Genomic DNA, 27,844 nt, shown 5'->3' with positions numbered 1-27,844 from the left:
CTTTTTTTTTTTTCTTTAAAGGGATGAGGTTAAGCATAACCTCTACTGAGCACATCGGTAACAGAGGCTTTACAGTTTCATTGGCACTGGAAATGCAAAGCATAACGATAAGTTTTACAAATTTGCTAAAACATTTTGTCTGAATAACTAAACAGGGTTTATTTGAATCTTTATATTTCGTGTTGTATTTCACATGTTATATTTTTCAACGATGGATGCCCAGTATTAACAGGTTGATATCCGAGAAGCACATGTTGCCACACAGGAGTCATTTTGGTTATGCTTTCAGATAGTTATTTAGTTTATTTTGACACTCCTATCCAAGACTGTTAAAAAATGGATTGAAATTTTGGTCACTTAGCACATGCAGAATAGCGGTATAACGAAATCAATCTTCCTTTTGGACAGAGTTACATGACATTACAGCTTTATTATTATCCAGAGTGACAACATGATCAGTGTCTCTGGCTTCCTTGGCTGTGTGGCTAATTGCAGATCCAGTGAGCAGCCTTCGGCAAGTTTAAGATGTTTACTGACAACAAGTGAACTGGGAAGAACTACAGGTTGGGAGGTTCTGCAGCTTAATAGTAAGGATACACAGTCTTACTTGTATTATATGTGAACTGAGTCATGGAGGGGGGGGGGAGAACAGGGAATGAGCTGGGTGAGCTTGGCTGGAGGTTTCCACAGGGAGCTGACGGGTGTATTTCCAAGGAGACAAGAGTGCTACAAGAGCTGAGACCAGGTGACTGGAAGATATGTGATTACAAACAACAGGTAATGAAGGTGGCCTAATGTTCACCATAATGAGGATAATAACCTGGCAAAGACATACCCAGCACTTGATTGCCAAATGTGAAGCAGGTGTAGGAAGGAGGGAACATGGAGAAGCTCCACCCAGAGGCGGACCCAGGGAGAGAAGGCAGCCTAAGAACTCCACCTGAAGCTAATAGCAAAAAGTCAGGAAGTAGTTCATATAATTTTTCTATGACCTTTATTTATTTGTGTTATTTCATGTAATATGAATAACACAGTTATGATAGTAATACATTTGACTTTTTGATATTTTAATCTCTTAACACCCACCAGTGAGTCACCAGCAATCCAGTAAGGGTTATGGGTGTTTTTTGTTTTACTAAAAATAGTTGCATTTTCTTAAGCATTTTAAATTAAGTTTCATATATTTTGGAGTTACAATTTTTCTATTAAAAGCTCTTCCATTTGGCTTTTCAAACAGGCAAAAATTCTATAGCCAAACCCAAATCCTACCCATACACTTAACCCCAATGGGTACCCAGTGACCCATCAGTAGAAGTTATGCAAGTTCCCATAAAGGCTGATCTTAACTAATTTGTAAGGGTTTGATCTGTTGGGTCCAGTGATATTGAAAATCCTAAAAAAGTGATCAACTTACATTTAATTACGCCTCCTCCTCACATGCTCCATGAGGCCATGCCGAACATTCATGTGGTAGAAGCAACTTTCTTATAGTGAGGTCTCCAGTTCTCTTTGAAGAGCTGCAGATATGCTCCAGCGAAGTACTCAGAGAAGTCAGTAACAGCTTCCTGCTGCACATTTTTAAAGTCATAAAACCTTTGGAAAAAAAATAAAATTTTACTTTTTTGACCTTTTGCCCTAAAGTTCACACACAGCATCAATATAAAAGCCGTGAAAAAAAGAAGAAAACTTCTGCAAGGGCACAGCACTCTGTTCTCTCTCTCTCTCTCTCTCTCTCCCTCTCTCTCTCTCTCACACACGCGCGCACACACACACACACACACACACACACACACACACACACACACACACACACACACACACATTTATTTATTCCATCTCTGAAGTGGATGTATAATTGGAAAGGCTCAGAGGTGGTGATGCTCAATTAGGTTGGTTCGTGTGTTTATGCCAGGGTGAATTGAGTGACGATTCACGGTGACCAGATCTCATCAGTTGAGCGAGGAGTCATGTGGTGTCAGTGACAGAAGGGCCTGACCCCCACCCACCCACCATGCCCACCCATCACTGCATTACAGAGCTCACTGCAGACACACATTGAGCCTGCATGGGTTATGAAAAGTTTCATAACACAACTTATTATTTTATTCATGAGCTGTCTGGGCCTCAGTAAAGCCATCTATAGGCTCAAACCTTCAAACAAGCAGGCCTTACCTTCAGACATAATGTTAATGATTCAGATGTCCGATAAACAGGGAGAACCCTCCAAGACATAAATATGAAACCAATGGGAAAGGACCAAAAACTGTAGTTCTTCTAATGTCCACATGGGGCACATCAGATTTCACCGAGCTCTGATGACAGCCAGGACCTGTAGACGGAGGAACATTTTCAAACAATACTTGAAATGTGCAATTCACTTGTATTTTTATTTTTATTCCTATTTATTCTATTTATCCCCTTCGTATATTTTATTTATATTTGTCTCTGTATTATATATGTGTGTGTATGTGTGTGTGTGTGTGTGTGTGTGTGTGTGTGTGTGTGTGTGTGTGTGTGTGTGTGTATATATATATATATAATATTCTGTAACTGTAACTTCTGTCGGTGCTGTGCTTTTTGGAAATCGAATTTCCCAGAGGAACCCACCCGAGGGATTAATAAAGTTCTATCTTATCTCTAAATAAAACTAAACTAAAAATGAAAACTACATGTGAAAAAAATCCTTTTAGTTAACTATAATAAAACTACTTGAAACATTTCTGTGAACTTGAAAAATAAAATTAAAAACACAGGAAATATCCTTAATTTTAACATTTGTTAGTTTGTTAAAGGTTTTTTACAACTTGCCTGATGGAGCATAGATGGATGTGTTTATTGAGATTCTGGGTGTCTTCAAGACTGTGAGTCAAATATTTTCAAAGAAATGTGCATATTTTATTTATGTCCAGTCCCTGTATTGATTTTTTCAAAATCTTGCCTCTGGCTTATGCCTTCCATACAATAACAACTAAAAATACTAAAACTGGCAGCGAAACAAATAAAAACGAAGCTAACATGAAACATTTTTAAACAATAAAAACTAAACTGAAACAAGAAAATCCACTCTGGAAACGAACTAAAATTAAAATAAATTAAAAACAAAAAGAGAAAATTATAATAAAAACTAATTAGAAAATCTAAAACTGATACAGACAATAGTAAAGGGTTAAGGGGACTTAGAAACGCTTTAGTATTCATCAAGAAATAAGACCTTGGAACATATATCAAGCTTTCAGTACAGCATCAGTAGATAGAGGCAGTGAAAAGACCTCAAGATCTATTTCTAATTTTCTTCTGGGATAAATGATCTGTGATAAGATAACTGTAAACCATCCATCCATTCGCTTCCGCTTCTCCTTTTCAGGGTCGCGGGGGGCGCTGGGGCCTATCCCAGCTGTCATAGGGCGAAAGGCGGGGTACACCCTGGACAGGTCGCCAGTCTGTCGCAGGGCCAACACACAGGGACAGACAACCATTCACACTCACATTCACTTGCACATTCACACCTAGTGGCAATTTGGATTATCCAATTAACCTATCCCCACAAGCTTGTGGGGATAACTGTAAACCTACAGAGAAAAATAATATTATTTGATTGGGAATAGCAACTGCTTAAATTTATTTGCACATGTTGGAGTCTGACTACGATCCACAACATGAGTGGATGACACAAACACTCACATTTATTGACCATTTATTTGTGTGACATAAAGGCTGATTTTGGATCTCAAGCCAAAAATCAGAATCATTTTTTGGGGAAACCATCCTCAAATTATTTTACCACGAAGACTGCAGTCGAACTGTTTGGGCTTGTTTACCTGCAGAAAAAGACCACTTGAAAAACATACCAAAAAAAGCTATACTTTTATTTCTATAGATTTTTCAGTTTACTCAAAAAAAAAACAAAACAAAGAAATAAAGGTCACAAACCAATGGGGTGGTTTGAAACACTGGCTTTAAAATAATATTCAAAATTTCCCTTGACTAATGAATCTAACCCACCTAATCCCATTTATCATTTTCTCATATATACGTCTTATTCTCTCCTTTCCAGATGACCAGCAAACTATTTGTGCAGAACCTGATGGTCTGTAATGAGTCTGGACTACTGTATGCTATAACAGAAACCTGGAGACTCACGAGCACTTAAATCACGAATGGGTAACAAAATGTGCACGTGTAATACGATAACACACACAGTCACACATGTGAAGTCTCTTATTAGTTAGTTTCCCATTTCACAAGGATTTTGAGGCCTTTGGAGTTCATGGATGGTCACATATTCCACACATGGCTATCCCATCAGCTACACCCTCTCTCCCTCTTCTTCCTCTTATTTTCCACCAATGCTGTCCCATCTGCTGGGCATAGCATGTGGTGGCTGGTGGGAATGTCTCCAGGGGCCTCAATTCCCCTTAAAACCTATGGGGCTGACAAGAGGAGAAAGGAGGACAGCATCTGGAATCCTGTAGCTGTCACAGCGACGCACACATGGTCAGAGTTAGGTCTCAATATGTTTGCCGGCGAAGTCTAAATGGATGGGATACGAGGTTGTGTCACAAAGGATTAGAGTGAAGTGGAGGAGCAGTGCAGCGGGGCTGTCAGGCTCCAGGTGCAATTGTATGAACCAAAGGGGTTAAAGAGCCTGCTTTAAAAACTTAATTTGTCTCAGACTACCTGGTTAAATCTCTGTAATCTGGAATATGATACAGTACAATGGGATGCTGCGTTACTGATCCCTCAGGTTCATTTATTATTGGAAATAGTCACCATTGCACACATTGCTATGCGATTATTGGTGAAGCGCCATCTGTCTCAACTTTCAAGAAAAATTAAACACACTTTGAGTTTCATAGGCTCAAATTGTGATAAACTGTAAATAATAAAAATGATGATGGCTGAATTCCATTTGGCTGCTTCAGTTTCACATTTGCTGCTTCTCCATCATGACTCAGTGGAACAGAAAGGAACCATTGTTAAAGTTATTAGTAACACCTGTGTTACTATAGAAAGTTCTGATGTTTGGCTAGAAGTATGGGATATAGGCTGCGGTTCGATTGTGTTTTATATTAAATTCAAATCCAGAAACTACTACTCACCAATAAAACATCATCACATCATTAAAACACATCATCATTCAGATGTGTTTGCGATAAACATATTAGATGAACATCTCAGCATTGGACACCTGACGGACGGGCCATTAGAAAGGAGCGACTTTCTCTCCTCGCTCGCTTTGCAACTTTCAATTCAATTCAGTTTTATTTATATAGCACCTAATCACAACAGCGGTCGCCTCAAGGCGCTTTACATCATAGGGTTTTATTTTTGAAGGAAAACTCCTACAATAATTCATAGAAAATCCCAACAATCAGATGACCTCGTATAAACACTTGGCAAGAGTGGGAAAGAAAAACTCCATTTTTACAGGAAGAAACCTCTGGCAGTACCAGGCTCAGGGAGAAGGCAGCAATGTCCATGTCTGGAAACAGTTTTATGCTACCAGAGTGAGTGCAGGGCCATCTCCACAGTCAGTGAAAGTTATTGCATCTGCCAGATAATGTGGACAATACCATAACACATACCAGTAAGACTAAGGCCTATCTTCTGATATACACTTACAGATGTTGGGTGGCAGCAGAAAGGTGGACTGTTATGGACTGTCCTTCACAGTCACTTGATCTTAACTAAACTGAACATTTTTGAAAGGTGAGCAAAGAGAGAAAAAACTCCTGACAAGACAAAAAGCATTTAGAAACATTGTTGCTGAGATGGCTTCATCCAGTCCACACAGCTCGAGTGCTGCTATCATTAAAGAAATGCTGAATACTTAGATGCTCTCACAATCATGGACACTTTTCACATATTCAACTTTTCACATTGTTCAGAAAATAGATTATAATAAACGTAAAAGTAGATCTCTTTTCTTGTTTGGTGTCAGAGGCTTGTGATGGCTTTATTTGGACCTCGACCCCCCTCAGTGAACTCTTACCTTATAATGTCCCTGATCATTGGCTAGTTTCATGTATTGCAGCTATCCCTAGTTTAAGCCCATTTTAGGTAAGCATGTATTCATCGGTTCTATTATTAACAAATGCTGAAAATGAAAATCATTGCTCAGTAGATTTACCTTCTTTATCGTGTCCTGAATGAGCCAAACATAACTGTGACCTTACTGAATTTCTGCGTGTGCATATTAATGAAGCAAAACAGATTTATTTAAAAACTTTAGCCACACATGCAGAGTCAGATTACCAACATTGTGAGCACTGGTGTCCGTTGTCATGGAAATTAAGGCAGTATTCGGGGTAATGAAATGTATCCTGTTGATATTTGCCATTACCTTCGCCACAGAGGTTTTGTGATTGGGCCAGTTTATCTGTCTGTTTGCAGGATTATTCAAAAACTCATGGAGTCATTTACATAAAAATATTACTAGACATTGTTGGGTAAAATCTCCGAATCTCTAAGGTTAGTATCGCTACAGAATGAGCTTTCTTTTCACACAGTTGTCTTGACTGCAGGTCCAAGCTATCAGGCAACAAATCATGCAGGCTATAGACCTGCAGGAGTGATACAAGATGCAGGTTTCTTGGATGGAAGGAGATTTATTGACTCCATAGGTTCACAAATCTGAGCACACAGGCAACCAGGAGCTAGATTCAAAATGGAGCCAGCTTTTCACTACCGTGACAGCCTTAGAAGGGCCGCAGTGGTAATAAGGTTGAATCATTAGATGGTAATTTTCCTCTTTGTAGTTGAACTGATTGAAGTTCAGACAAGGATCTTGCAATGCAAATAAAAGAATCAGACAGTGGGTAATCGCTGTCTGATTAACATTAATTTCTCCCTCTTTTCTCTCTCACACTGCGACACTCTGTTTAATGCCAGAGCGGTAAGCAAGCAGCTCCCCTCTTGTACATTTGCAGGTAACGTCGTATCACCCACCATCGCAAGGCATTACATATGTATGAGGACAGTGATTCCCAATCACTTTTGTGTGTCTTTTAAATTACCTCTCTGTTATCACTGTGGATTACAACTCCGCTCCCCTCTCTACAGTGTGGAATGAATTCAATTCTCCTGTGCTCAAGATATTACCTGCCTATTGTGAGTGGATGTCAGAGTGCCCGGGGTTTTCTCTCATTCACTGAACGTGTGTGCCGCCTTTCAAACAGCGTCTGGCTGCGCTTTTGTCGAGCACACATGTACACCTGTGGAGTGCTTTTATACATAGACTCGAAGATCTACACATGGGCCCACATGAACATGGAGTAAATACACTTTTTTATTTAAGGCATCAGGATAAAAAGGATCATTGTTAACTGTGCTTGGATTTCATCCTCATAACCTTCTAAAGTTCAGCTAAAGAAAGCTACAGTGAATTTTCAGAAATTGCAGTTAGCTAACTGTGCACATTTGGATAAACTTTTAGTTCAGATTTTTAGCTTTTGAGCAGATGGTCTATGTTATCCTCTGTGATGTGATGCAGAATTCATAGCTGAATCATTGGCTGAAAGTTTACAGAACCACCACATTTCCATCTACTGGCTTCATGGCAGGTACGAGGGAGTTCTACACCAAACATGTCTACCATTATTCCAAATTCAGGACAGACAATGGAAGCTTAAGCTATGTTAGCTGGTTGTTTTACTTTGTAAAGTGTGTCATACATGGTAAACAAAACTGTAACACCTCCAGATATCCTAACAGACAAACTGGAATGTTCATTTATTTATTTATATTCTTAGTTTTGCTTGATGGTTGTATCACTTTTTTGAAGTTAAGCAACATGAGCACAGATTCCACCAACTGTAGTATCCCACCATCTGTGAATTTCCTTCCTACCGACCAGCTGTGTACGACTGTAAAACAAAATTGAAGAGGAATGATGCTGCCTATCAAATTGAGTGAAACTGACTAGACCACCATTCTGATTAACACCACTTTGGTTGCCGTTGTCTGTTGTTTTCAATGTTTTCCTTAAAAATTACAAGTTTAAGCCTCCTTCCAGTTGGCATCACGCACATTATGAAAGACCACAAGCATGATCACTGGGGGACCACTTTAGTCTTCCATGTTCAGTGATCATCATCATCATCATCAAATTAGGGAAAAACTGTGTGGTCACAGTTTGGCATTATAGTGACTGAACAGCCCTACCTTTGATTTGTATGTTCAGAGAAGATTATACAACAGCGATCACCCATTGAGTTTTAGTGATGGCTTTTGTTTTAGCCATGAGGCAAATTTCATTGTATCCTTCAACAGTGGCAGCCGTTTTCATCATTCCCCTAAATGATTTTGGTTTCTATCAGTTATGAAAAGGTAATCAGACAAAATTATTTCTCTTGCATTCATTTGGCTACAGAGTTCATGTTTTCCAGCGTTTGGTCAACCAGATCGATAGACAGGAAATAAAAACAGCAACAAGATTTCTCCAAGTGACCCAATAGAAGGATCATTAATCAGAATCAGAATCAGAATACTTTATTGATCCCTGGGGGAAATTATTTTTTGTTATTTTTTATTAATCGTTGCATGTCCTGCCTTCCTCTGTGGATCATTGAGGGTATCTCACTTGCTCTGCTTTTAGTTGGTTGTTGCCTTAAGTCCTCCTTGTTTCCTGTTTTTTTTTTTTTTTTTGTAGATCCTAAAAGGTGCTGTTGCCTGACCCTCTTCTTTGGCCCATCATGGTAGCATCTGCTGGATCACCAAGAGTCAAAAACACCCACTTCTTGTCAAGATGACCCTGTATATGTTTCTTAAGATAATTGGTGATAATGATAAATAATCAAGATTAGCAAAAACACCCTACACCCTGCAATCCTGAATTAAATAATTAAATGGATTAATGGATGGACTAATAAATCAAGATTAGAATTATTGACCTAAAAAAAGGGATTTTGATTTCACCCACTTTGCACAGCTAATGGTTGTTTAATGTGTTGTTGTTGTCACTGGAATTCATTGACAGTCCAGCCTGGTGACTGGGCATTACATTTGTAGTGACCTCCATCAGAAGAATCGAGTAGTCTTGGTCATTTTCAACCACATATCATCGTCTGATATATTGGACAAAAGTTGACAGTCAGCTGTTGTATCCCACATGCTGGACACAGGAGAAATTGGCAGCTGTGATAATCTGAGAGACTTTTTGTTGAGAGCAGATGATGGGGCGATGAAGGAGATGGTAACAGACAGGCAGGTTGTTGCAGGGAGAAGCCTGTGGTGGAACAAAGTCTGATACTCAGCTCCAATAACATATTACAGGACTTAAAGGATATGTTGCTCAAGTCCGGGTGTCTGATACCGCAGAGGTCCTCTAAAGTCTGAGGTGTTTTGGTGGCAAACAACTGACCAACAGCACATCATGCAGGTGGTCATAATGTTTTGGCTCATCAGTGTACAGCTTTGTTTTCCTCAGAACAGAACAAAGCAACAGTAAATTACTGATTGTTGTCATTATAGAGAGCTTGAGTAAAGCACTGATGATTTTAGTGGGCTGGAAGGGAAGGTGGATAGGGTGTGTGTGTGCGTGTGTGTGTGTGTAATTCTAACAACATCATTATTATATGTGTGTTTATCTGTGGCTGCAGATGCTTCTTGCCATATTGTGTGTGAGCCAGTGTTCGTAGGTGTTTTCTCCCTCCCTGTGTTTAATCAGCCATTTAATCAAACCACAAGGTCAAGCAGTGGGACAAGCCGGAGGAAGCTGAGTGGCTTCACTGGCTGAACTTTAAGAGTCACTTCAGCAGGTCTGTCACACACATCAGCAGCATGTGGACAGAAAAGAGGCACTGCACTGTGTACAGCTGCATTTGCATTGATTTTATCCTACGAACTGGAATCACAACAGCTTAAGCCAGTGGTTCCCGAAGTTTTTTTGGTGGGGCCCCCTTTGTTTTACAAGAAAAATGTTTAACATGAGTAACAATAGTATTTTGTCTCTATCTTCAGTTTTTACATGCTTACATATACACACGCAGAGGACAGGGGAAAAAATTGTGGCAGGATCAGCCTGATATTATTTGTATCCCACTGTAACTTTACTGTATAAAGAGCTAACATCTCCAAAATGTCAGGAGTAGTTAGTCATTACAACAAGTGTTTGTGAACTAAAAATCACGAATGTGGGATACTGTTTGTCCATGATTTGAAGAGTCCAGCGTGTGCTCCTGACGAAGGAAAGACCAATTCTGCAGGGGAGACCTACCTTGGCACTTGTGCAGGTGAAGCCAAAGGGAAGATATGCTTCACCAGATTTTCTAGTCTTTGGCTTAGAATGAAAATGGTTTGGAAACATATTCAGTGATGCTTCATCTCCTGCTTTGCGTTTGTGTGGGCGCCCCGTGCTAGCAGTGTCCAAGCGTTGTTTTTTCCCCCCCCTTTTCATACCCTGCCCCCCCTGCAATGGCTCTGCACCCCCCCCTAGGGGGCGGGCCCCACACTTTGGGAAGGTCTGGCTTAAGCAATCAGCAGCTACAGTTTACAGCTTACAGACACATTAAAGTGAAAACGGTGGAATAAACTTTGAAGACCACACATTCTTCAGCTGTCATATGTGAACAGATGTGAACAGTAAGTAAGGCGTAATGTTTGTTTTATATATGGACATCAAAAATATGGTTCATCTTGATGGAAAATAACATCTGCGACTGGCACATCTGCCATTTTCTGCCTTTTTTGTTGAAGACTAGCTCTTGGTTGTTCTTAGCTTCTAGCACAAGAACATTCTAGGTGATCCCAAGTCTTTCCCAGGCCAAACAATAGGATAAACAATCCTGTGTGCACACTCCTTTACATGCAGGTTATTGAACAATACCAAAACAGCAGTTAACACTTGCCTATTCACTGAGCAATTATCTAATAGTTTTGTCAGACAAAAGAATCAAAGAGTGTAAATCCTCTTTTTTTCATTGTTCATCAAAGAGCTCACTTAAAATTTCAGAAAAAGGGGAATGTCTGTGATACATCCTAATCCAACCACCTCATAAGGATGAGGTAATCCAGGGGTAATTGGTTACAGTCGTATTCCAAGATATGACGATATCACTTCACCTTCATAACAAAGATATTCTGCAGTTCTCCCACTGTGACGTCTTATTTTCAAGCTTAGTAAAGAGATCTGTCTTCATCTTAGCTTTCTGAGACCACACAAAAAACTAATGAAACCAAAACGAAGACATTGTTTTATTCAACAATTCAATAGATTTGATCTGGAAAATCAATGTGCGTATATTGTAAGGTTTAGACGCTACAAACAAACACCAACAATTAGATGGCTGCCTATGACTAAAAACTAGTGATTAACTGACCAAGTGCATCATTTTCAAACAGATTTCAGTACAATCAGATTTCTATTAGCACCCACAGGAATCGCTCCCTGCTAGAGGAGAATGCAGGTTTATGGCTTAATATATTTTATATTATTATAGATTGTATTTTTTTTTAATGTGTATCTGCTGGAAAAACACTCTTTATCCATTTGAAAACACTCAATTTCATTTGGCAATTTCACCTAAACTGAAAATAAATTAATTTCATCCACCATGTCACAGGTCACGCTCATGATCTACCGCATCAACGACCACAAACAAATGGCCTCAGATGATGTCACGATGTGTTTCTCACACCATGGCTGAAGCATGAAAATCTCATTGGTGACAAAACACTTCCAGTTACTGGGTACTTCAGTGCTGCTTTTCATGGTTTATCTTTTCAGGTGTACCTGACCACATCGAAGCAGATTCACAGATGTTATGCTCAGACAGTGCACACACACAATGTTTGTGCAGTACAGGACAGTCATTTCACGCTCTATGGGTGCAACACTGCTTTTTGAATTTTATCAAGAGATGTGAGCTGATGTTAATCAAGTATCTGACGAATAAAATATTTAATGTAAATACAGTCTGTACAACAACACCTGCAGAGAACAAGAAATCCCTTCATACAAAACATCATATACAATAGTCCTGAACACTCAGAACACCAGAGATTAGTTGTGAGGAGTTGTTAATAATAAGGAGGAGAGAACGTACCATCAGATTATCTAACCAGAGACAGCTTGTCATAATGAATGAGAGGTTAACAGACATTTACATGAAATCTTCAAGGTTTTAGAAACTGTAGACTAGGAAACAACCATTTTATTACTTGATATTTTACACTAATTGACATTACTATCAGTGTCTGCACATTACACATGCGCATTTTATGTTTGCTAACCAAGCTAGCATGAGCTGGTAACTTAATACTCTTAGCTTTCATGCAAAAACTCCTTCTGTAGCAAAAGTGTTGACAGGGAATAGAACAACAGAGCATATTTCTCCTATATTAGCTTCCCTTCATTGGCCCCCTGTTAAATCCAGAATTGAATTCAAAATCCTGCTCCTTACAAACAAGGTCTTGAATAATCAGGCCCCATCTTATCTTAATGACCTTATAGTACCATATCACCCCATTAGAGCACTTCGCTCTCGCACTGCAGGCTTACTTGTTGTTCCTAGAGTATTTAAAAGCAGAATGGGAGGGAGAGCCTTCAGTTTTCAGGCCCCTCTTCTGTGGAACCAGCTTCCAGTTTGGATTCAGGAGACAGACACTATCTCTACTTTTAAAATTAGGCTTCAAACGTTCCTTTTCCCTAAAGCATAGAGTTAGGGCTGGACCAGGTGACCCTTAATCCTCCCTTAGTTATGCTGCAATAGATATAGGCTGCTGGGGAATTCCCATGATGCATTGAGTATTTCGTCTTTAGTCACCTTTCCCAAGCACTGTGTTAACAGACCTCTCTGCATTGAATCTTACTTGTTATTAATATCTAGCTCTCTTCCACAGGATGTTTCAATCCTGTCTTCCTTCTCTCACCCCAACCAGTCACGGCAGATGGCCTACCCTCCCTGAGCCTGGTTCTGCCGGAGGTTTCTTCCTGCTAAAAGGGAGTTTTTCCTTCTCACTGCCAAAGTGCTTGCTCATAGGGGGTCATTTGATTGTTGGGTTTTTCTCCATATGTATGATTGTAGGGTCTACCTACAGTATAAAGTGCCTTAAGGTGACTGTTGTTGTGATTTGGCACTATATAAATAAAACTGAATTTAATTGAAATACAGTATGGCAATTTTTTCTGTGGCAGAAAATTCTGTGATTGTGAAAAAAAAAAGTTTCAGCAGTCCACATCCTGAACTGTCAGCCATCATGTTTGTTGTCTCCCTTGGGCTATCGCATCAACTCTGTAGGACCTCTGATGGATTAGACTTCTTCAACAAGCCTATATCACCAAACACTTTTACTGCTTCACGATTCATATCATTCAACCACCTTTGGGATGTACTACTGCTGACACCAATCAAAAGTTGCACAGTTACCCAATCATGACCTAATGTTTTGGTGCTTATCACAGTCACTGAGGTCTTTGGATCTGTCTGCTGTATGCTACTGTAGGATAATTCATATTATTTTCTTCATCTTTAAATTGTCTGACAGTTTTGACTCATTGGAAGGTCAGAGATAACAAATATCATAAATCTACATGCTGGCAAGGTAGCTGCCATATAGGGCATGCTCTTCAATGTCACTACAGGCCATTTTAAAGATTGAAGTGACAAAAGTTTTTGCTGCCAAGCCTAAACTCATCGGTCTTCTGAAGTGTTAGGAAACATGTTTATACAACCTGACAGCCATGGATCCAAAGAATACTTTGCCTCTGATTGCATCTGCATCCCAACCACAATGTCTGGTCCGCTGGTCCAGCCCACATCAGTTAGAACATTAAGAAAGAGCTTGAATATCACGGTCACGTTTAACAGTACAAGCCCCCAGCAGTGGTGACTGAATTGCTGAAATGGATCTGTGTAATGTGCTGCCAGAAAAAAAAAAAAAACTGGTGATGTAGCTGATGAAAATACTTCCTGCTGACTTCAAAAAGCATCAAAGATGTATGAAGTACTGGAAATAAACATTGTCACAGGAGTGCCAGAGAGAGGAAAGGAGAAATGTGCTTGAAGGGGACATTTAAGAGAAAACAAAGCCAAGAAGCTGTCCGACAGTTTATGAGTCAGGAGAATGAAGGGAACTAGTGCTGACACCAATCTGGAAGACACAAGTGCTGTTATTACATCCATGTACTAAAACTAAATGCAATGCATGCAGCATCATACAGATTAATTTTTTTCGAGACTGCGCCAACATTCTCATCCAAACCCATTATTCATGCAAACTTCCTGCAGCCATGGCAGAAAAAAAAAAAAAAAAACTAGCTGAGAGTTCAAAATTGAGGGGTTGGTATTGCAGTGGGGAGAAACAACCAAATACACACACAGTGGATTCAGTTCATGAGCCGATAAATCACAATACTGTGTTGGTAATCAATACCAACTGCCCCCTTAAATACAACAGGCCGGCTAATAAAGCTACACTGTGGCCTCCTCTGGTCTTTGCACTCAAAGCTTTAGTCGCCCGATGTAGAAATATTCCCTCTTAGCGAAAACAGCGTGCATTTTAGGAACATATGTTTGAATATAGTCCGACCACAAAGATTCAAATACCAAAGCTTGAATGTAAACGATGGTAAACCCAACAATTTAACTTTATTTCCCCCAAGTGGAAATTGCTCTTGATTTAGTTGGACTGAGAAAAAAACACGTCGGAACACATTGTAACAAGATGGCACACAGATGATGCAAATAATGCTGAGCGTCATGAAACAGTGGCATAAGATGTGGGATGTTATTGAAGTGAACGGTTTTGTAGTTTTGTGTGGGATGCCACCACGCTGCGCAAGGGACAAAGTATTTCCTTAGGTTTTATTGTCAGCTAATTCAAAAATAAGTATTTACATAAAAAAAGATACAGTAATGGTGAGATTGTTGCTGCACAGAATTTGAGTACAGGGTTAGAGTGAGGATGAACTCACTTAATGCAGCAAATTAATATTCTATTGAAATCAGAAAAATGTAGACAGCAGAGCTTTATTTCCTTCCTGAAAGCATATAAGTCAGCGTAGGTCATCCAACAGATTCTGTTATCAGCTTATTTATTTTTTTAAATTATACTTTGGATCGTGCTGTTTAACTGAATGGATAACCTATACTATTCTGGGTCTTCACAGCCCAAGAAAATAATGACAGATCAAGTATTGTTTTCTTAATATATACAGGCACATGTACCCCTTTATAGTAAATAGAAGCTGTAGTAATATAAACATCAAGTTGTGTAATTACAATGCCCAGCCGAAATTACACTGGCCCGTCCAACATCAAAATCCTGGCGCCACGCCTAGTGGGATGTGGAAGAATTGGGCCAAATGATTACAGCCACATTATTCAGTCAGATCATAACCAAAATGGCAACAGCAGTGAGCATCATACTGACACTAGTCTAACTAGGACGTGGAACGTGTCTGATCTGTCAGAGTTCTTGTAGAGTTCATGTATCCATAGTTACAATGATATGTAACAGCATATAAAGCGTTACTGGTCACGATGTTTATGCTTATCCACGTAGAAGAAGTTTGACAAAAATGAGGCTGGACCTTGGGAAGATTTCACAAAAGCATCTTGACCCAGTCAACTCTGCAAAGTTATATACTGGTCTGGATTTTGTTCTGAGATTACTTTAATGCAAGCAGGATCCTGTGTAAGGCCTTGACTTCAAGGTAACAATCTGTGGCACCAACTGACAAATAGGCAAAAAATATGACATTGTTTGAGGTTTGCTGATAATATAAAAACTCATATAGCAGTTCTTGTATTATTATATTCTTCTCTGAATTTAATTCTCCCATAAAACATCATGTTAGCTGCTAAAAGGTTTTAATGCTGGAGTGAATGGAGACGAGTAGTTCTGAAACAACTGTCTTGTTGTCATAAACCATTTATAAAAGACAGATGAAGCTTCTGCAATATCAGATGTTGCTTAATGAATAACCATCAACCAGTATGTGACAAACAGAAGTCCTTTGGGTGCTGCCATATTGGTGACACAGTAGCTAGTTATCAGTCACAGGGAACGATTGCTCTAAAGCATATCCTGCTTTATCCATATTTTCCAAGCTAAATGGGACTCCAGTTTATAAATGAAGATAATCTAGCATTTAGTAAAATTTGAAAATGATCATAACCATAAACTTTTTGATTTAAGCTGAAATCTCTGGGCCATCTACTGTTGACTTCTGTACGACTGTTAAATCCAGAGGTTGAGAAAGATTAATAACTTTGCACACTGGTCTGATGCAGACGTCAAATTCATGTTAAGCAATTAACAATATCTTAGAGAAACTAGCAGAGAGACTACTAACATTGATATGGTTCAGTACAGCATTTCATACACCAGGAGAAAAAAACAAGAATTAAGTTAACATTTATGTTTAGCAGTAATGTAATGTTCTAATCCTCCTTCCCTCTCCCAATTGCTAGTGTGGTCACGACAGTGGCAAGCTAAACAGGATGTTCCAGACATTCTTCTCTGCAGCAACAATTTCCAGTTCATCCTTGGCCTGCTCCCAGGCTATACAAGATCCTGAGCCTATCACTAATGATGAACCCAACAACCCAACTTGGACTAAATACCTTTAACAGAGATAATATCACAGAAAATCTAAATGCAGAGCACCTTCCTGTTTGTGTTTCCAACATAGAAAACCTTAAATTGCACTGTTCCTCAAGACACACACACACAAAAACAGGCCTATATTCAGCGGCAATAGCCAACCCAGCAATCCATCACTGCTTTGCAGGCCACCAGGTCACTCAGAGAACAAGGATATAGCCAAGTACTGGTGACCATAAAACAACTGTCTCCTAATTTAAGAGATTAATCAAGAAAAAAGTCAGGCTGATTGAATATTCTGTAAAAAAAATATATATATATATCCTAGTTTGTTAACTTGGAGTTTGCTACAGGTTTTACCAAAGTCAAGCAAGAGCAAAATTAGATACATTTATAAGAGATATTACACAAACCCATCACATAATGTCTACACTTATAAGATTGTCTGTTTTAAAGGAAACTATTCAAGGACGAGAAGAAACTGTTGAATCTACTCATATAATAAATTACAATCATTGTTTAAGAGGTCTCTACCTTTACTCGTGCTGATTCATATACCTATAACCCAATTTTTTTGCTTTCAGTACAGTTTCTGGCCGCATTTTAAGTGCAGACCTGGTCCGGCTTTATTGAATAGGCTGTCTCATAAGAGGCTGTGCAGCCATAATGCTGGGCTCTCAGATATTAAAACCACATAATGTTCGAGCTGCTTCAGGGGAGTTACCAGTCAGATAGCCTTGCCTGGTTCTGTTTATGTCCGTTTGCTTTAGTGCTGTACATGTTCCCTCGTGTGTCTTTACCGCACCAGCCTGCTCTCCATTAAAAAAAATTCATTTAGGTAATGCCGAACAGCTTTAATAGATTAAATGAATTTAATAATCATTGTGGCCTGCCAAAATCCCAGCACAACAGGTTCATCTTTCAAAGTAGAAGTCTTTGAAACCTGAGGGAAAAGTTGGCCATTTCTCTTTGTATATTATTTTCATTGAATTCTGGAGCTGCTCCATCCCAAACTCATCAATTAAAGGTTTTTTTTTCTGAGGGGTGCAGCATTTTGGTGCATAGCTCCTGTTAAAAAGGCACTTTTTTATTACAGGAAGCACAAAAAGGCTCAGTTACTTCAATTCAAGAGTTGGAGTTTAAGATGACAACACCGTGTTGCCATCAGTATATTCTCAGAATCCACCACATCTGAGAAGCTGTGACATTAGGACATTTGAGCTGCTTCTCAATGACTAAAACATGCCATATTTAAATCCTGTTTCAATAAATAATGGAGTGTTAAGCCTATCTGCTGTGACTCTGAGAGCCTCTTATATCCAATTGCCAAAAGCTCTCTTGGATGGGAGTCACGGGTCTAGACGCTAAGCCTTAAAATCACACTTGGTCACAGGCTGAGAGGAAGCGTCACTGGTTCCCCTTCCTGAGACTGCGACCAACAACGTCCCTGCAGCATGTGCATTAGCACGACGAATGAGGTGAGAAAACTCCACCTCTGATATTCTACTGACATTCCGCATCATGTGAATATTACATAGTAAACCGACACTTTCCTTCTTACTTAAACCAAACGCACGAAAAGCCCAGGTGAGAATGGTTTCATCCATTTCACTCCAAGAGGGCGAAGTGTGAAAACCGTCTTCCGTGAGCCTGGGCTGAGGGGAGCAGAAGTTGACAGCAGTTATCTAACATAGAAACTTGCCAAAGTTCATTTAAAGTTTAAACCACGTTTGTGCTGAGCTGATGACACTTTTATGGACGTTTTATTGGATTGGTTTTTACTTTTTGTGTTACTCCTTGGTGTGGGAAACTAAAGTTCTCCAATAAAAAAAATAACCAAATTTAAATCAGTATAGCCGCTGATGGGTTAACCTGTAGGCAGCTCCAGTGGTGGGTTATCTCTGGGTACTCCAGCTTCCTCCCACAGCCCAAAAACATGCACCATTAGGTCGACTGGTGATTAGTTAATTTCAAATCATCCATTGGCGTGAATGTGCGCATGAATGATTGTCTGTTTCCCATATCAGTCCTGTGAAAAACCCCCAACAGCAGGGGTACTTCACCTTTCATCATGTGGTAACTGGGATGGCCTCCACCTCTGTGACCCTGAAATTGGACAAGTGGAAGAAATATGGACAGACTAACCAGTTTTTTGCACTATAAAGAGCAGAAGCTGTATTTAAAATTTGGGCTCAAAAAGATTTATGGCTCGAATCCTCCAAACTCTGATGCTATCGTTTCCTTTAAAAAATGAGGTATAGAGTCAGCATCAAGAGAATACTTCTTTTAAATCTTTACAGTGGAGCAGTTTCATAAAAGCACAACAGCATAACAGATGCCCACAAACAGCTGTTCTTATAATGACAATAAAGGACTGTTCTATAATCGGTTTCCGCTTCTTAAAGAGTTCAAATTGGAAGCTGAATGAGTGGAAAGAAGATCTATAATGTCAAATCTTAGCAGAGAATTATAAATCAGTTTGTGCTATAACTCAGATGCTGAATACACACCTCAGACTAATACACTATAACTGGATCATGTAAAATATAGCAGATGTATGTACTGGGGGATGTAAGCCCAAATATTACACACAAGATAAGAAAAATTATGTCTTATCTCGTACCCGCAGATAATCTACACAGACACAGGGAGAACATGCGAGCTCCACACACAGAGGGCTCAGACTGGAGTCATTGCAGTTGTTTCTTGTTTTCTTGTTTTTTGTGTTCATCATTTTTTTGGGACTGAACTTTTTAAAGGATTATCTTCTGATTAACATGGGGAGCAGATTGTTGTTTACTTTCATTTTGTTCCAGAATATTGTGATATTATTCTGTTATTATATGTTACCTTATAGATGTAATCAAAATAGTTGAATTAGGATATTGTTGTAGATCATATTATACCCTTTAAAATAGAGTGTGTGATCTGTATGTAGTTTAGTTCTCATTATACTTTTGAGTTAACAGAACATATTCACATATTAGTTCATTAGATAAATGTGCATTACTCTGTATCCTTGATCAGCTGTGAATGTCTGACACTGTTTTCTTGAGAATGTTTTACTGCTGAATCATGTGAAGAAGGCCATAACAGGGAGACTAGGTGTCTGAGCAGAAGAGATAAAACCACATTCTTCACCCCCCTTCCAGTTTCACACAGAAAGACAGGGAGGCAAGGTCAGGAGCCAGGCTCACTAAGAATTAGAAAAACATGTGAAGATGCAGCTTTTATGACAAAGAGGGGGGTCAGGATTAGCTATAAAAGTCTGTGAAAGTTGCCACCATTTTGAGACATGCTGTCGAACCTCTGCAGGCATCTCTCCCGTCCGGACGTTGTAATGCTCTGACTGTTGAATTGTACCGAAATAAATGATTGTTGATTGAGCATATATACACCGAGTATTGTCCTTCCTTCAGCCCAAAGATTCAAAGAACTGCGTGTTTTCAACAATATACAATAAATACAAAACATCTGCCAAAAATCCTTTTTTATGGTCTCACCTCATAATACAGCACAGTGTTAATCCCTGAATGAGGTTTCCAGTCTTTTTTTGACAACACGAAATGAAATATCACATCTATTGAGAATTCAAGCCTTTCTTTGACTTCAAGTCTTGAATATATTGTAAAATCTCTTCCAACTATCTAAAGGAATGTTTTTGTACACATGCATGCTGTGCAAAATAAATACATTTTAAAAGTCAGTGTTTCTCTCATATTACAACACACAGAGTATTCACAATTAAATTTGCAGCTTGGTGAAGGTAGAAACAGGTTGATGAATGTAGGCTGGTGTGGAGCTAAAGGACGAGGTGTTTCATCACTCCGGGAAAAGATTGCATTGGGTGCCTTTGACTGGTATTTTGACAATGAAAGCTGAAGTCGTTTGTTTGTGTTTGAGCGGAGTTTTTGTCTTCAAGTTTGACATTTCATTAAAATCAAGACCAAAAAAAAAGTCCACTGCAGTTTTTCTCTGTCACACTTCTTCCCAAGTCTGAAATGGAAAACAACAAATTTCCCACAATTTCTCAATGTAAGAAAACCATCCACCAAGTTGCTGAGGTAGTGTACATTTGTGACAGTCGAGACCAGTTATCAGTGCATCTACAGTGTCTGCACTCTAAATGTGCATACAGTTTTTCAGGACATTTTGTTCCCTGCACTCAGGGTACATGTACATTACAGCCTTTCTCTCAGTGACCTTTATAGATCTGTTGTTCCTGAGGAGACTTCAACTTGAATACATTCGTACGATCTTTATTTCTCAGAGAGACATAGAACTACTTATTCACATGTTCACAAACACAGAACCTGACTAAGAGTCCTCTACAGAGCGTATCACATTGTTGCGTTCAGTGTAGGTCAGCCCTTAAAATGGTTTGCGAGTCCAGTTTAACCTGCAGGATTTACAGGGACTTATAGTGCTATTGACTATAAACAGGTAATATCAGAGTATACATGCAAATATGGTGGCTGAATCAAGTCTGAATGTATTTGTTTACAATGTTTATACCAAAATGGATATGTCATGTGACATTGGTTATTTTATTTTGCTGTACTTGCATATAAGTTGTTGCAAATAGCTTTACATATATGATTCCTTTTAGTGATATAACTTGTAATTTCCTAAAATAAGCTATATTATGAGAATCACAGTCATTTAATTTAACCTCTCAAGATCCACCAGGCCATTAGTGACTTGTTTAGGGTGAGGGGTAGGTTCACTTCTACCCATCTTTCATCATGACATAGTGGACATTAATCCTGTGAGGTCTAAGTCATTATCTGTGACCCAAACCCCAGCCATGAACCCTAACCCAGTGTTTTTAAGAAAAGCAAAGAGGATTTATCTTTTGAGAAATGTCTATAGTTTGTGAAGCAGCTAGAATGATTAATTTTGTCCACTGATTGCCAGCATTTGGGAGAACAGCTAAAAAAATAATTATATGGTGATCAAGTAGGTAAGTAATGATTAGTAACCAAAGAACAAAGACAAAAATTGACATTTGTGACTAAGAAAGTAGGACTTCAGTCTCTTTGCAGGGTTAAATACATGATGAAATAGCGAGATTGTAAAAAAAAAAAAAGCTATGAAAATGTAAAATAACTGAGAGAAAATTGTGTAATAAAGCCCAGTCTGATATGGTAAAGTTGGTCTAAGTGATCACGTCCATCCAATATTGGTCTTATCTGGTGTGTAAGTAGCACATTTTTACCGGCCTGCAAGATATTTTGTCCTGTTTCACAGAAAAATAAATGGAAAGTTTTTCACATAATTGAAACTCGTAACCATTAAAATGTCATTTCCATTAACAACACGAGGAAAACATACATCAGCATTGTGTTTGTTCCTTTTTCCCTTTCCCTAAATGCCCACATTCATCCAGGGTCAAAAGCCTTGAGGTTTTTTTCCAGTGATTGGATAAACACTTCAAACAGGCACATTATCTCACATCCTTCACCGCCACAGCCTTGAAAACACCAGCGAACAACAGTCTGAGTCACTGAGCCCCGAGCTCCGTGTGTGTTTTAGTGTGTGCATGCATGACTCACTTCTCTGTCCCCCCACAGATGAAGTATCGTCTTCGTTATCTGATGCCCTGAGTGGACACTCACTTTCTCTAATGACCTAACATGTGCTGAATATCATACAGCATGTGGTGAAAGGGCAGAAACATTACTTTTCTATTACTTAGCAGCGATGGCACAGGAGGCCTCGTGGGCTGATCTGATGTATACAGCGACCATGTAGCCGAGGACTATTACTGTGGGCTGGAGTGTTTGTGTGTGTGTGTGTGTGTATCACACAGAAGGGTGTATGATTAAATGTAAAGGTTCACTTTAAATTGATTCACTGGGACTGAAACAAGGAGCAGTAGGAGAATGCTCCACAACTGTAAAGTCAGCCAGTAAATAAATCCATGTCACGTTTTCAGTAAGAAAAAATCCCGGGCGTGATGGGAAAGGAAGCAAGATGACCCCAACACACCTGCTCCACAGAAGGAAAAGTTTAAGAAAAATAAGGAATTTACAGGTGACAAAGATAAATGCATTTTAATTCTCATTTATTCAAAATTTGCAGATTCTTTACTAGTCACTCTTTTGTTAATCAAATATATCAAAAAGGATTAATTTGTAGAGGCCTGGACTTTACAGATAAATTTGTTTGGCGTGAAACTGTGGATCGAGCCTGATGTTTGACATGCGCAGCGGTGATATGGATTTTGGTAATAATAAGATTCCAGTAATTTAAATGAAGTAGTCTTAGAAGAATCAAAAATTTTCTATTTAACCCTTTGAGACCTGCCATAGAACCAAGTCCGCCCAGAGCTTATATTATATTTTTACATGCTGTGGTGCCATTTTTGGGAGCATTTCAAGTTGCTGTACACCAACACAACCATTCTAGCCCAAATTTTAATAATATGTCTGCATTAAGTGCATAGTAATTACATAAATTGCAAAAAAGTGCAATAAACTACAAAAAAATTGAAAATCGTTTTTGTTTTTTTAACATATATTTCTAGTTTGAGAAATTTAAAGAGGTTTATCCCTCAAAACTGTAAATACAAAAAAGTTGCACAAAATAGTTTCCCACCACAGGAAATGCATTGTGAGTGTCTTCATAGTTTTATTTTTTAAATACACCAATTTTTATATACTGCAGGAAAAATGAAAATAAATATTATGATGCAAATTTGCAAAAAAACAGCATATGCATCAAAATAAACTATTTCCAGCAGTGGAATTTGAGTTCTAAACATCCCAAAAACAATACAGAAAGTCATAAAGTCAAACATAACTTTTAAAAACACCATTATAGGCTTTTAAGGCCCTGAAGGTAAAAAAAAAATGTACATTTCCACGAAAATGACATCACTTCCGGTTTCGAGCAGGTAATGGCGGACATGCGATAGTTCGTGCTGACGTCTATATAACGTAGGAAGTGTTACGAACAGCTGATTGAATCGACAAAGCGTGTTTCTGGAATATTGTGTTTTTGTTGCTGCAAGTTGTTTTTATGCAGTTTTTGCAAAGCCATATGTGGAAGGAAACTGTGACCTAGGACAAGCTGATGGCATAAGATGTAAGTACAACTCCTCCGGTTTCATATGCAAAAAGAATTATTGCGCTAGCTTACGTGAGTGCAGTGCTACCGGGATTTAAAAATAGTTACGCAAAACAGAGCATGCCTGCTCTGACCGGCTTTAAAGGGTTAAATAGGTCTGATTTATATTAACTAGGATCATCTCAGTGGGCCATCACTATCCCTCTTCTTTTACCTCGACCTCGTGAGCCCTCTCCTGAACAATTTTGCTGTCAACCTCAAGTATCTCTAGCATCCGTTAAAAAAATACAGTTTGATAAGACAGGGCTGTTGCTAAGTCCAAAGGGACACATTGCTACTATTATTATTTTTATTTTTTCCGTTCACTGTCTGAAACTTTAGTAGAGCCCTACAAAGCACATTTTAGTAGATAACCATAAAAAACTGAGGTCCCAGCGCTGCCAGTTTACTCTTTTGTTGAGGTTGGCTACTGACTGAAAGAATGAGACGATGGATACAAGCAGCAGAAATAAACTTACTCTGAAGGGTTTCATAGGTTCAGTGATTTGAGAGTAGCTCAGCTGCTGCTCCTTCACATTAAAAGAAGCCAGTTGAAGGGTTCAGTGGTTCAGCATCTGACCAGGATGCCTCACAGATGCCTCCTTGGTGAGGTGTTTCGGCCACATCCAGCCAGGACAGATTTTGTTTCACAGCTGGCGTGGAGAGACTTCAGGATGCACCTGATAGGGCTGAAAATGGAGGTAAGTGACTGAAAGCTGATGGATGATATGCTGTTATTACAATCACTTTTCCCAAGTTTTCCTTATTGGTTACACAAATAGCAACAGTTTCCTGTCTTTCCTGTTGGTTTTCCTTCTCCGCTCAGTTTTACACTACAAGTCACATTCAATTCAGCACTTTACTCTATGCACCAAGGAGCAGTATCTACCCTGCCTACAGCTAATAGACATTTAACCTAGCCTGCATGCCTTTGGCCTGCAGGAGGGAGCCAGAACACCCAAAGTGAACAGAGAACAATCAAACTCCACAAAGAAGGACCAGGAGATTTAAATACAGACTTTCATTTAAATGAGCTGACAGAATTAACCACAACCAACATGGGCCGCCATGCATATGCACACAGTCCAGCAAGCAGGGATAAATAAGCTGGTAGCAACTCATCTGGGATGGGGATCCCCATTTAGTGGTCAAACTGATTGCTTCAGGCCACACATCTTCTGTTTATACTACAGTTTTAAGAATTTCTGCTCTGCATAAATCACTGCAGCTTTTACCTCTGGCAGTATTTTATGTAGCTGAGGTAGGAAAAAGAAGTTATCATGTCTGGCCCATACTGAGAGTCTCTTCTAGCAAAGAACTACGTAATTTGTTCAGTCCATGTGAATGAGTGGATGTAAAATATGCAGTGAAGTCACATCAACCTATAGATGAGGAGAAGCTCACAAAAGGAGCCAGGGTCTTCTAAATAAGACTCAAACTCGCCTGGTTAAAACGTGCGTCCTGTGTCTTTACCTCTTGATGCAACTCTTAGGTTGCCTACAGTTAGAGGTTCTGTAGAAATGTTACATTAATAATAAATCAGTGAGCAGCTTATATAAATAAATGTGTTTGAAACATGTGACATGCACATGGCCTCTATATGTGACACTTGTTTGCTATGCTGCAGACGTAGTTTGTTCTCTGAGCGCGCAAAGCGACTTTATGTGTCATGACGTGCATGTGAGCGGCGGCGCAGGCATATCGATGTCATGCCCGGGCCCTTTTAGCTGGCGTCTGTGTGAATTAGCATCCTTGAAGGGGTGGAGAAACAGTATGGCTCCCCACGGCGTAGCTGTCACCTCCCTTTCTGGTTGTCAGGGGACGACGCAGACATAAATAAGTGATGTGGATATTTTTAACCCCCCTCGTGAAATCAGAGATAAATTGATTTTATTCCTGCAAGGCCCGTCAGCGATGCATATCCTTCTTTGATTCAGGCTGGCAGCCAGTGAAGGTGCTATGAATTTTTCATTGTCTCAAAAATGAAGCCCCCCCCCCCCCCATATACAGTTTGGTCCCCCGTCTGCTTCCTTTCTGTCTCGTTCTTTTTCTTCATCTCGTCTCAAATTCTTTGTGTCTGTTGTCTTACCTCTCGCGCACACTTGGTGCGTCTCATGTCTTTGTTTCCTCCTACCTGTTTCTCTCACGTATCCTGATATCATTGCTTCTTCACTCCCTGGCACAATGGCTTCACATCGACTTTGACTTCCCCAAGCAGCTCAATGTCACCGCTGACGTGCCTGAATGCCTCTCGAGTGCCTGTTTCCAGAACATTTCAGACTCATTGTCGCCGTGGTTATCTCATAGAGTTAAGTCAACACGACAGGCAGTTTCAGGGCGAGGAGGAGATTAGTCATTGTGACAAAACACAAATAAATGATTATTGATAATATTCTTTTAAGGATCTGGCTCTTTATTATGTGGAGCAGACTAAATGATGTCAGGAATGGTAAACTGTCTGCAATGTAGGGAAATTCTACAGTTAGCTGAGACAATTTAAACTTGAACTTATCAGAAGAACTGGGATAAGTGCGGAATTAAGGGTTTTCACACCTATAGTTCGTTTACTCTGGTCAGAAACAAAAGCAAATACAGGAAGAAGGTTCTGTGTTCTGGACTATCTGGGGAAAACTGAAGGTTTAAGTCCATTTCACGGCTAGCCCATACTAGAGATGGACCGATCCGATATTACGTATCGGTATCGGTCCGATACTGACCTAAATGACTGGATCGGATATCGGAGAAAAATAAAAAATGTAATCCGATCCATTAAATATCACGAAAGCACCTCACAAAACTTGCAACACGCCGTAACTCACCTCAGAACGTTAGCATGTCGGAGCAGTATGCATCACGTGATAGAGCGGCTGTGGCATGCGGGACCTGTGGTCTGGATAGCATTTGGAGCTTCGCTAGCAACCTGGCATTTCATCTCCGACAAAGTTATCCCCGAGAGAAGTAAAGCAAGTGTGTAAGTCCATCTCTGAATGTTTGTAAAGCATTCCTGCGTTAAGCTTAACGAGCGACTGCCTCTCGCTCTCCGGCTGCTACTTCAATCATGAAACTGCTTAAATGATCAGCTGATCGGCTTTTCTGTCGTGAGTCTCTCTTGTTTGTTTTTGGTCCACTTTGCACCAGAAAGAGGAAACCAGCGGCTGAACAACAGCAGCACGTTTAAGCTTGATAAGCTGTTGTTAGAATTTATTTAATATTACTTTCTACACCAGGATCTTTTTCTACGTAGCTGACGCTGGTAACTGTGCAGGGGCGGATCTAGCAAAGTTTAGCCAGGGGGGCCGATAGGGCATGAACAGGGAAAAGGGGGCACAAAGACATACTTTTCTTACTTATTCTCATTTAAAATGTCTAGCTTTTAATAAATAATTATCTGACACACAAAGTTTTAATTTGATGTAAAATGAATAGAAGTCAATTACTGTATATAGTGACTATTAAGTCTAATATATATACCCTAGTAAGCTATAGTACTTTTTCCTTTGGGAAGGTACTATCTGTGCAGTCTGCAATTTTGTTGAAGAAAGATGTTGAATCTATTTAATATTTCTTGAAAAATAATTGATTTCTGTGCATTTTTTTTCACACTGCATCAAATTAAGGTTGATTACGTCGATTAAGCATCATGAGGTGGCGCGTGAGGGGTGGTTCCCTATTTTTTATTTATTTATTTTTGTTGTTGCTGGGAGTTGGAACCCTATTAGTTAGGTTGCTTAATATTTACGCTAAGTACTCTTTAAAATACCAGAATAGGGAGGATGGTGTAGGTCTAAGTTTATTAGATTGATCAGTATTGCTGAACTATGAAATATTTTTTTTGTATACAGGTATAACAGAATAGCTTTAGTGTAGTTGTTGTTTTAAACTTGAGTATGAACTTGCAGACTTGCAAAATGCAGCAAGATATTTTAAAAAACAGTTTTGTTGATTAAAAAACACTATATCGGATTCATATCGGTATCGGCAGATATCCAAATTTATGATATCGGTATCGGTATCGGACATAAAAAAGTGGTATCGTGCCATCTCTAGCCCATACAGACCTTTGCACATCCATGGTACCTTGCCGTATTGAGAATAAAACCTTGCTAGGGGATTTTTTTTTTGCACAAACTTGTAACATACACCTGGTAGTTGGTTCGGATCACGTTCACACCATAAATTAACCATA

At 39.3% G+C, this 27,844-nt stretch overlaps 1 long non-coding RNA gene across 1 annotated transcript; it reads right to left on the bottom strand.

Moving 5' to 3' along the window:
- Positions 1–27,844, bottom strand: LOC309691259. Its single transcript, XR_014271929.1, has 6 exons — positions 26,478–27,844; positions 25,793–25,917; positions 24,138–24,347; positions 2,173–2,329; positions 1,415–1,593; positions 1–946 (listed from the first exon to the last, which is right to left on the bottom strand). It is a non-coding gene; the product is annotated as an uncharacterized lncRNA (long non-coding RNA).

Source organism: Aulonocara stuartgranti (assembly GCF_965226115.1).
Source record: "Aulonocara stuartgranti genome assembly, chromosome: 16".
NCBI classification, from domain to species: domain Eukaryota; kingdom Metazoa; phylum Chordata; class Actinopteri; order Cichliformes; family Cichlidae; genus Aulonocara; species Aulonocara stuartgranti.
Note: the sequence above shows the minus strand (reverse complement) of the source record. Positions and strands in the feature narration are given on the sequence as shown.